Source organism: Cebidichthys violaceus, unplaced genomic scaffold, assembly GCF_023349555.1.
Source record: "Cebidichthys violaceus isolate CVI_PGR_0920_01 unplaced genomic scaffold, fCebVio1.0.p SCAF_6, whole genome shotgun sequence".
In the NCBI taxonomy this organism is placed as follows: Eukaryota; Metazoa; Chordata; class Actinopteri; order Perciformes; family Stichaeidae; genus Cebidichthys; species Cebidichthys violaceus.
In genome coordinates, this window is record NW_027176816.1 from 5,369,460 (window position 1) to 5,380,562 (window position 11,103).

The following is an 11,103-nucleotide window of genomic DNA, read 5'->3' on the forward strand; positions in this document are numbered from 1 at the left end:
ACAGGTCAATTTAGTTGGGCATGGTGTCGATCACCCCTCTGCTCCTGTTGGTATAGTCTACCGGGAAATGCCCATAGCTCAGCTAAAGTGAGTTCAATTTAATTTGAACTTCACACAGCTGCGAGAGGGAGAGGGAGAGAGACGAGGGGGAGGTTGTGGGCGATCCAATATGGTTTTGTCCTTCTTGAAGTGACACAAACATTTCAGACTTTCCCCATGTCCAGCATCCATCCCCCAGAGAGCCATTGCTGACGCATTTGGAATTGTGGGACTGTTTGTGTACGTGTGTGTGTGTGCGTGTGTGTGTGTGTGCGTGTGGTTGCTGATAGGGCCTACATCAGCTCGTCTGCCAGTCTATGTTGACAAGAGAGGACATAATATATCCAACAGGTCTTGGCGCAGCCCATATGGTCTTCTTCACATTACTGTACAGTATCATTTACATTTATTGCATGCGCTTGTCTAGTCAGCTGTTCCCTCTTCAGGCCGCTAGGGAGCGCTGCTCCGCTTCACAGCTGACAGTGAAGCAGCGCTCTCTGTCTTCCAGGCGGACAGGGGGGGAGCGCACCAACAGTCTGTCTGACTCCCCGACCGCATCGCACCTCTGTCCCGTCACACTCGGCTACTTTCTCGCCGCTTCCCCCTGCAGAGGATAAACGGGGGATTCTCGGTGCTAAACAAAAGGCTGATTGAGGGAGGTTTTAAGTTGGATGTTTCCTCCATGTTGGTATGTCTTAATAACTAAGTTTCCTGTCTCACCCCGTTGTGCAAAAGCGGAGGAGAGCAGCGGAACTTTCAGGGGACCTTTTCTTGCACCGGAGTAACCGCTGCATTTAACCCAGGAGGTCAGATCTGCCACCGGCTTCGTTGCTCTCTTGCCCGGCTGCGGAGGTGGAGGGTATGGTGTAACTTTTTCCGCTCCAGTCGAACCAAAGCGGCCGGTGTGAGAGAGAGGAGCCGTTTTATGGTACCGGAGAGGGGATGCGAGCCTCTCCCCCGTCTCGGATAGCGGAGCGGCTATGAGGAGAGAGGATCACCTGCTGGGCTAACAGAACAAGACCACACCGCACCAACAGGTATGGATCGGTGCCTTTACACCTGCACAGAACACCCTGGTGCAGCCCACGGTTTTAATGCGCTTTCTGTTGACTGTTGGCAGTGCGCGTGAGACGAAGTAAATTAGTGGCACACCTGCCACGCGTGATTAATATGCTTTATAACATTCTACTCATTATCTCGTCTTTGAAAAATCAGTTACGCACGGAATGTATTACACTTCATCCGTTCCATTTCAGGGAATATACAAGATATTGATTTTATGAATGCATGAGTGTTATGCAAAAAGATTTCCTCGCGGTAATATCCCATCAGCATGGTATGAGTTTTATTATCGCGGTGGTGATTTTACAGCAAAGACAAATGATTGCGGGTGTTTCAGGTGTTGCACAGCCCTCTCGTTCTCTCTCTCTCTCTCTCTCTCTCTCTCTCTCTCTCTCTCTCTCTCTCTCTCTCTCACACACACACACACACACACACACACACACACACACACACGCGCGCGCGCACAAAGGGGGCACGTAGGTCTTAGCTGTGCGTATACGGGCATATGGCACCGGGTTCAGTGCGCTGTGTTATGCAGAGCTTTTGCGGGGGCAAACAGCTGCTCACCTTATTTTGACAAATTCTATGAGCTGTGCTGTGTCCAAAGGTGCTAAATGATAAGCATGCTGTTGCCTTTAGTCATGGTGAAAGAACAGATAAGGAACCTTAATGTTTCCTTCGCAATAAATATCTCTCCCTCATTTAAAAAAATCAAATAGTTACACTCAACAGTGGTTTGTATAGTCTTTACATGAGAGGAACATACTGCTTGTACACATTCAAAATGTGAAGTGTGTGTGGAGCATGTAGAGGAAGTCATCACCCTGAAAGCGGTGGGCGTCTTCTGCAGCAGCGCCATGGATCACCATGTACTGTAGATGGTGATTCATAAGGTGACCTTTATTGGCGGCAGTGGACACATAGTGCATCAATTTGGCAGCAGTGAAGAGGCTGTGAGTTGTGACAGTCACTACTTATAGCTCTGGATATGTTAAAATACACTGTTAGAGGTAACATGGTGCAACATATCCTCTTACAATGGTTTGTATGATGTCTTATGTAAATTTTCCTATTATTTTTTTGTGAGTTTTCCAAGGAATGTCAAGCAACACGAGCGATCAGTGCACCTGCGCAAGCGCCTGCGGAGTTTAAGCAACAAAACTACTTGGTTAGGTTTAGGAAAAGATCGTGTTTTGGGTTAAAATAACAACAGAAGTGTTGTTACTTGAGTACAAAAGTTCAGTAACAAATAAGTCAATGTTTATGTTCAAGTAATTACGGAAGTGGCAAATAATTCAACATTTACTTCTGGTTTCAAATGAGACATGAACAGCGGTTTCCCGGATGAAAGTCCAGTGTTTGTAGACTCAGCGATCCACCCTGAGACCTCCTACTTCTGTACACAGACGTTATCTCTCATTCTATACGACGTATAGGTACAGCGAAGAACAGTGTAGAGCCTGCATGGTAACATTTGTGTCTCCTGATCATGTTATCTTATGGCTATTTCTGGCCTTTTAATCACCTTGACTTGTTTATGAAATCCTTGTGTGTGCATAAGGTGATTCGCTTCAACCAAAGATGGTCATCCCAACTGTGGACATATTTTTGACATGCTCCAGCTCCATCTGTCTCCTTCTCTTACTCTCCTCCTGTTTTCACGAGCCTCTGCAAGGAACATAGAAGAGACGAGGCTGAGAAGTGGAGTGAGGGAGTTACAAAATAAGCAGGAAGAGAACTGACAGTGAGACATGAGTGACAGGAGAGTAGAGGTGCAGGGAGGTGGCAGCCAGAGGCGGGACCAAGATAAGGTGCTGAGGTTTATGTGGAAAAGGAATGCATTAAAATAAACAAATACATGTGCAGTCACTTGCTCCTAGAATGGTTCTCTAATGTATTTTGAATATGGCCACAGGCTGATGAATACCATCATGAAATGTTAAAACATCACCAGTTCATTCAATAAAATGGAGAGAATGAAAAGAAAGATAGAAAAATGAGGACAGAGGAAGGAAGAATGGAAATGACGTCCAAGTGAGCAGGACAAAACAGTATTTAGACTCTCATTTTTTAATAAAGATTAAATCTTTACATGCATTTATGTAACCTATGTCTTCTTTTGTGCCATATCATTTAGGAAACATTAAGTAATTGCAGCCTCCTGATGACGGCTGCACAACCGGTCCAATAAATAAAACACAACAGAATAGCACTTCTCCTCATGTGTCCTTACTTTAAAATGAATTGCCAGGTTGGCTGACTCACATTATATCTTCTTCAAAACCAGGCAAAATATTTAACTGAAATAACACAAGAGATGGAGAGGATGATGTGGTAAAGAAGAACTACCTCGGTCAAGACTCGGTTTTAGGTGAATCTTTGCTTTTTATTAGATTTTTTATTGCCGTTTTATTCCTTTATTACATAGTGATTAGTGGAAAGGTGACAGGAAATAATGGAGAGAGATGCAACAAAGGTCATAGTGGGCGTCTTAATCCCTGTGCCACAGGGACACCCCAGTGCATGTTTGCTTTTGGAAATTGAATGGCTGTATGTGAAGAGCAAGGGGATACACTGATTAGCAAACCAGCAGAGTCCACAGGACTTGTTTAAATTGGACAATTTTACCCTGCCTCCTTCTGGCAACATGACCAAAAGCACACGCGAGTTATCCTTAAAATGCAGCCAACTTTCATGTTTCTCTAATCCACAATTTCCTTATGTCTCCCTGTGCACTTTTAACCCATACGCTCCCTCTTCCTACATGTCTCCCTCTCACTTCCTTTATCCTTCTCTTCTACCAATAAGCCCTCTGGGTCATGGGAATACTGTCAAAGCTGCTGTCCAGAGAGAAAGAGAGACAGACAGGGACAAGGAGAGCAACCAGGCAGAAATGAAAAAGTATAGTCTGTGTTAAAGGTGATCTTGTTTGTATTTGCCACCTCCTGTAGCTGTGCATGATGAGAAAAGAAGAGGAGATAATTAAAAAAGAAAGAACAAGAATGAGAAGCAAGAGCAAGTGAGACAGAGACCTAAACACAGAGAGAGAAAGAGAGGGGGGGGGGGAAGAAAGCTACAGGGGATAAATAAAAATAAATAAAAAGCATGTGTCCTATAAAAGGTGTTCTGTATTTCATTGGCCATCTCCAGTAGCTGTGTGTGGTGTGCCGAGGCCCAGGGGGGACGAGTAGCCACTCTAAATGTGTGTAACCCACATAAAGAAATTGTTTCTGGGAGATCGGGCTCCGTAAATTCATTCCTAGCCGCCAGCCCTGTTCTTATCCCACCTCCCAAAGGTGAGCTATCACATCCAAACATATATTTTTTAGATTCTTTCTCTCCGCACACATACACACAGACCCAGACTTTTCCACCAAACACACACACACACACACACACACACACACACACACACACACACACACACACACCAGACACCTTCCCTCCCCCACAGACACTCATCTTTGAGCAAACTCTCACTTTATCTGTATGCAATTTTCGCTCAGGATGCACACAGACATATACACAAACATATATATCTTTGACACACTTTTGTTGTTGTAGAAAATACACATTCACACATAACACATTGCTTTGCTCCCAAACGGCTTTTGTGGGACAGTAACGGTGACAGCTACAACAGCATCAGTACCTGCTGTGGAACAGAACCGCGTCAGAGGGAAACAGCAGCAGATGCTGCGCTCACAGCTTCAGGATTACCTTAGCCTGAACAAACTCTATTACTGCCTCTATTACCCGGGTATACAGAGCCCGGGAAAAAGCACTTTGCAGAACCACTGTTTACCCAGCACCTCTGTACCCCACACACCGATTCCCTTGACTACAGAGCAAGGAAGTGGGGAAGACCAGAGGTAGAGGAGAGAAGTTGCATCGGGGGAAAAACATTAAGCTTTTCTTTCAGTCGTTGTCACAGCCAGGGCAGTGTGTGTAGGGCTGAAACAGTTTGTTGTTTAACTCAGTGGTCAAATGAGAGAAAATCAGTTCGTTAGTTGATCATCAGAAAATTCATGGCAGTACTTTTGACAACCGAGTGAACCAATGGTGCCACATTTAAGATTAGAAGCAGTGCATACAAGGCAGTCAACATAAGGTGCAAAAGGACAAAATAAGGCACCAAGACAAATGAAGAAGAGCAAAATGCAAGAGAAATACAGTGTTAAGAGTCAGTGTTTGAAATGAATAGATACATAAAAATGCTTTAAAAATTCTGGTTCTTGCTTTTTAAATTTGAGGAGCTGCTGCTTATCTATATTTAATATCTCCACTAATTTAATATCTTTGTGTTTTGGAGAATTTGGTGGACATAGACATTTGTGTTGACTAAATGATTAATCCAGAATAAAAATAAAATATAAAATAAATTGTTTATGTTATTCTTCAACTAAATAAACTTCTACCAGTTACTGCCATATTCTATTCACGTGGCCTTGTTTTTTTTTATGATTGGACAAAATTAGCAATTTTAAGAACTCTGTTAATTTGTATAACTGAGTAATCGGTTAGGTCATTTACAAGCAAAGATGCCAAAATAAATCTAGTTACAGTCTTAAATATGAGGATTTGCTTTCTTTCATTGAGTATTTTTTGGTATTGGACAAGTTGTTGGAAATAACAAGCAATTAAAGATTTTAACCAATTCATCTGAAAATAAACTAAAATAATAACAAAATATTCAACAATAAAAATAATCCGTAGTAGCAGTCCTAAGTTAATAATTATTCATCAAGTAAAAAAGAACATATGTTTGCCAGTTACAGCCATATTGTATTGATTTGTTTGGGATATTTTACTCAAAACAAGACAAAACAAGAAACTGACATCATGTTGAACTCTTGTAATTCTTTGATTGCTAATTATTTTATACATTTTGTACAGAAAATAATAAGCGATTGGTTATAGATAATGATATTTATTTTTGGCAAAGTAAAACGACAGAGGAATACTGTGGCAGTGCTTTCCTTATTTGACTAATGAGGGTTTGTAATAGGGCAACGGTGACCGACACTCTGTGTGTGTGTGTGTGTGTGTGTTTGTGTGTGAGTGTGTTTCCATGCATACATGAGTGTTTTCCAAAGCTATTGATGTGATTGCAGGGCCAACAATACAATGCTGAATAGCACGTGCGAGGCAGTGTAAGTGGATGAGCAGAAGGTTAATAGGGGAGAGAATGAGAGAGAGAGCATGAGTGAGTGTGTGTGATTCTGTGTCCGAAAATGCATCGTATGCTCATGCTTAAGTCTGCGGTGAGTGATGACCTGCCATATATTTGAGTTGAAAGCCATCCATCACCCTCATCAGTGACTCGAGGGTCCTGTCATTACATGTTTCCCGTCATTTACACTGTTAATGGCCATCTCTCTCTTGACCAAACTCCCTGCTGTGCCGTCTCACCAGTCTCTCACTCTCAAACTCAAATTTTCATTTCAAAATAGAGGTGGACATTTTGATTGATTAGTTCAGTTCAGTTAAGAGATTCATTGTCACCAACTATAACGTTTGTTGACTTTTTCCCTAAGCTAAGCAATAAACTGCACTTCAGTGTGTACATCAGGAAGTGAACACATCACTTATTTTCTTTCAATCAGATTTTCACCAGGAACTAAAGTACTGCATCTGAGTTGAGCTCCACTGCTAAGGCTACTGATTCAGTCAGTGACAATGGTGATTCAGCAACTTCACTTCACTCAGAAGATTTGGTATTAACGTGACATGACTATTATCAATAAGTACATTTCTGCTTAAGCAGCTTGTATGAGGCAAGTATAACAATGTTCCATAATAAAAAGAAAAGCTAATCATTAAAAACAAAAAAAGTGAATATATAGTTTCTTTATAATTTATAATGGTGATTGCCTAGTAAGCGCTTGTTTGGTCGACACATTTTAATGTTGCAGAACTGTAAAACCTGCTGGCTCATCGAGGCATAATTGACAACATTTCAGAAACATTAGATTGCGGTGGATGTTGCGGTACCATGGTGACTAAATTCTTGGTGTACATGTTAACAACCATGGTTGCTTTTTTAGCAGCCAACTGTGCTGTGACACATTGTAACTTACTAAGAAAGCAATTTGATTTGTTGATTTTGGCGCAGCTGTAGCTTCTGTTAATGAGTCTGCAGTGACAGGAGTCTCCACCAGTGTGTGGGCTGTAGATGTGGTATCACTTTCAGCAGCGGTAATAAACCGACCGACACAGACACTGCAGCTTTGGCGGCATTACGGCTGACTCGTTATGGCTGACGGCAACGAGGAGCCGTTAACCAGTTAAGTCAGAGCTACGCCACACATACAACCCTCTGGCTCCAGCAGCTTTCTACATCAACAACAACTACACAGCAATCACTGTGGTCATTAGGCCCGGCTTTGTGTGTGCGTGTGTGTGTGTGTGTGTGTGTGTGTGAGATCTCTGCTCTCCTGGGGAGTGTTTGTGTGAGTCTCGTCTTGGTCATTCCTTCTGCGATGGCGAAAGAAAAGTTGGGAGCAAATGACGTCCCAAAACGCTGTGACATGGGAACCGCAGAGACACTCACAGTCAGTGATGAACTGAGCTGCTGTTGACAGAGTATAATGAGAGTCACTTTAATAATTTCTACTCTTTTTTTGGCCTGTTTTCAGCTCAGGGCATATCCTACTGGCTGCCTGTGTTTGTCTGTGTATGCCCTTTTATCTTGTAGTCTTTCATTATGCTCTTATAAGTGGAACCACTAGCTTTATGGCTGCCTAATTAGGTTGTTAGGCAAGCCCACAGCACATGCAATTATATCTAATTATGCAATTATGCATTCAGTGTGAAGCTTTCTACGCTGTAGATAGGTATGTTTAAGATGTAGCACAATCACAGCAGTTATCACTGCAGTTTTGAGGGGCTGGTTGTGTGTTAGTGTGGTTTAGCTGGTCTCTTGCTTGAAGCCCACCAATGGCAGAGCTGTAGAAGGGGATGGAGAAATAAATACATACACATTTTTATACTTTTGTGTCCACGTATCAACCAGTGGCTGATGATGATTATTTACCTGGGTGGGGCTACTGAGAGCTTCTGTTTACACAATAGCAATGTTGTGGTTTAGCTTGGGTCAGAGAGACTTTGACTCCAACTGTAGAAGACATTTACTCAAAAATGGAATTAGACAAGCAAACACACTCCATGCAACAGCTTATCTTGGCTACTAACTTTTCTCTCAAGCAAACAAAAACAAAACAAAACAAACATAGATTTAGAAAAAATATATAGTTTATTTAAATGTTTTTCATTTTCAGACCAATTTTGGATTTGGTTGTTATATTCTGCTTAATGCTTAAAGGCCGACTGCTTCTGTTATTGCAATTTCAATGTGCAGTAGTGCATTACAAACAGTTGCAACAGCCTACAGTTTAGCCTACCATGCTATCTTGCCATCGACAGCTGCCTGGACCAGTGGAGCTGGAAATGAATGATATAGGTTATGAATGAATAGCGACATATCGGTAAATGGTGCTCCATTCTAGTCTTCCGACCACTCAAAACACTGTACACTACATGCCAACATTCACCCATTCGCACACACATTCCTACACTGATGGCAGAGGCTGCCATGCAAGATGTCACCTGCCCATCAGGATCTAAACTCATGCACATTGACAAACACAGTGATGCCACAGCCTTTGGGAGAAAGTTGGCTCTCAGTATCTTGTCCAATGACACTTCTACAGGCAGACTGTAGGGGCTGGGAATTGAGCTGCTTCCCATTGGATCCTATGGAAGCGGTTGACACTGAATAAACTTTGTGGCTGGTGGGGTCGCTGCATGTGCGCCCTCCACCGGCCAGCCGTCACTGGTATCAACACTACATTTTCAGAAACATACTGTTCTGTAAGTCATGCACTTTAGTTCCTGGGAAGTCACTTCAAACATAAATGACAGTAAGAGGGAACACCTTGTTAAGAAGCTCAAGAGGGTAGGTCTTGTTCTCCTAATCTGTACACTTCAACATTCCAACACAGCCGGAGCAATTTCTGTTTTTCTACAAGACATGTTTCACACCAGCACTCCAATAGATGAGATATATATAAAAAAAACAAAAACAGTGGAAGAAGGGGAATGAGCTACAGTAGGTGGTGCGCTTCGGTGTGACATGTTTCTCTACAGATCCTATTGAAGAGAGCAGGCGAGGCTTGCTAGGCTCCCAGTGTGTGCGCGAGACAGGGCTGACAGTAATACAAGCAGTATCTGGCACCCCCTCCCTGGGATCACATCCTTAAGACGGTTTCTCTTACTAATCCCTTCCTAATATGACTAATATTATGACACTGCCATTAGCCAGAGCATTTTGAGGGCACACAGGGAGAAAACTACAGCCATGCATATAATCATGAACACAAACCTGAGTCGGTTTTAATATGCAACGTTTAATACAAATATTGTAAATATTGTATAAATATTATAACTGAACACGACTTGTATGTAGCTTTTACATTTGGTATTTATCATTTTTAATACCCAGTGCTGGTTTGGTCTTTTCGGGAGAAAACCATTTGGTGGACAGATTATGATGCCCGATACTTTCTGCCAGCAGCCACAGTCGTTCATTACAGGAATGTGTTGCTTAGCTGGATTTAGTGATAACCCCCGAGGCCGAGGAGACAAAGATATGTGTCAGTGCCGCCAGAAAACAGGACTTAATGAACAAATGGCGAGAGGAAAAAGCAAAAGTGACCAGAAAAAGATGATATCTACTGTGAGGAATGGAACATCAGCAATTTCTGTTTAGCACCAAAGATCATGTTACAATAAGAAAAGAGGATTTCATTCATAACCACTCTAAGATCATTTATAATCATAGTATTTGTTTAACTGTTTATGTCTGTGTACAATTAAAGTGACGACGTCAGTAGATAACACAACCTCCTCTCAGTTTGAGTGAGGATAACACTCAGGCTCTGTGGGAACGGCAGAGAGAGGCTCTGAATGCAGAACAAAAATTCTAAATTTAAAGCCATGAATTACCAAAAGACTGCTTTCAATTTGATTGAATCCAACTTTATTAGCATTCCGCCTGCCTTTATGCGATGAGGCTAAGCCGGCCTTGTGTCCTCCCCCGGACTGCAGCTGTGGCAGAAAAGGGCACAAATAGGAGCTTTATTTGTGATGCCGATGGCTTTGGGGCTTTTGGTAACAAGGAATTACATTGTCAATTATTTTAATCAATATGTTTTCTACACGTTTTGTTGCTCTTATCTCAAAAAGAAATTATTTGACTTATTAAGAATGTCTGTACTATTATGTGAAAATTAGAAATGTAATTTGTAGTCATGATAGTGGTATGGGTTTATAGATGGCAATGTTGATCTGTTGGACGGTCTGTTGACAAAATGTTACACTAAGTTGGTGAACATTATGCCTGCTAAACATCAGCATGTTAGCATTGTTAGCTCAAAGTGCTACTGTGCCTATGTCCATCTTCAGAGTCTTTGTCTTGTTTAAAGATTGATTTGATTATGTCTCTGCATGTTGTGTTTTTTTTTTTACTGAGCAACAAAAAATATGGATGACTTTGATATGCATTTTACATAAAACACAGGAAACAGTTGAAATTATTATTACCAGTTAAATGTCATCACGAACATGCAACGTGATGACTATCAGTGAGACATCAGGTGGAATTTCCAAATCTTGGTTGTACACTGTAGGAGTTAGTGGCAGATTGAGCTGTGAGTATACTTTATATTGTTTGTTTAGAGGTGGGGATATTCTGCACAATCTGCATACCCCTGACTACACTAATTGGGCTCTTAAAGCTCCTAAACCTCCTAAACCGTCTTTCTGAGTATTGCTGTCCTGTGTCATCCAGACTGCACCTTATGCAGTATGGGAGCTGTCTGTGGTGCTGACCAGAGCAGAGGGATTCAATGAGGGAGCTGTCTGTGGTGCTGCACCAGGGTCCAAACATGTTAGCAGTGGTAGGTGTAGCCCACTTGGTGTGCTTGACATGAACTCTTCCGA

General features: G+C 42.1%; 1 protein-coding gene across 1 annotated transcript in view; it reads left to right on the forward strand.

Annotated features, from left to right (window-relative positions):
* Positions 1 to 586: 586 nt before the first annotated feature.
* Positions 587 to 11,103, forward strand: part of LOC137889298 (chemokine-like protein TAFA-2) — a 71,503-nt gene continuing 60,986 nt past the window's right edge. Inside the window, exon 1 of the mRNA XM_068733086.1 lies at positions 587 to 1,076. The gene's annotated coding sequence lies outside the window, so the exon portion shown is untranslated. The remainder of the gene's footprint in view (positions 1,077 to 11,103) is intronic.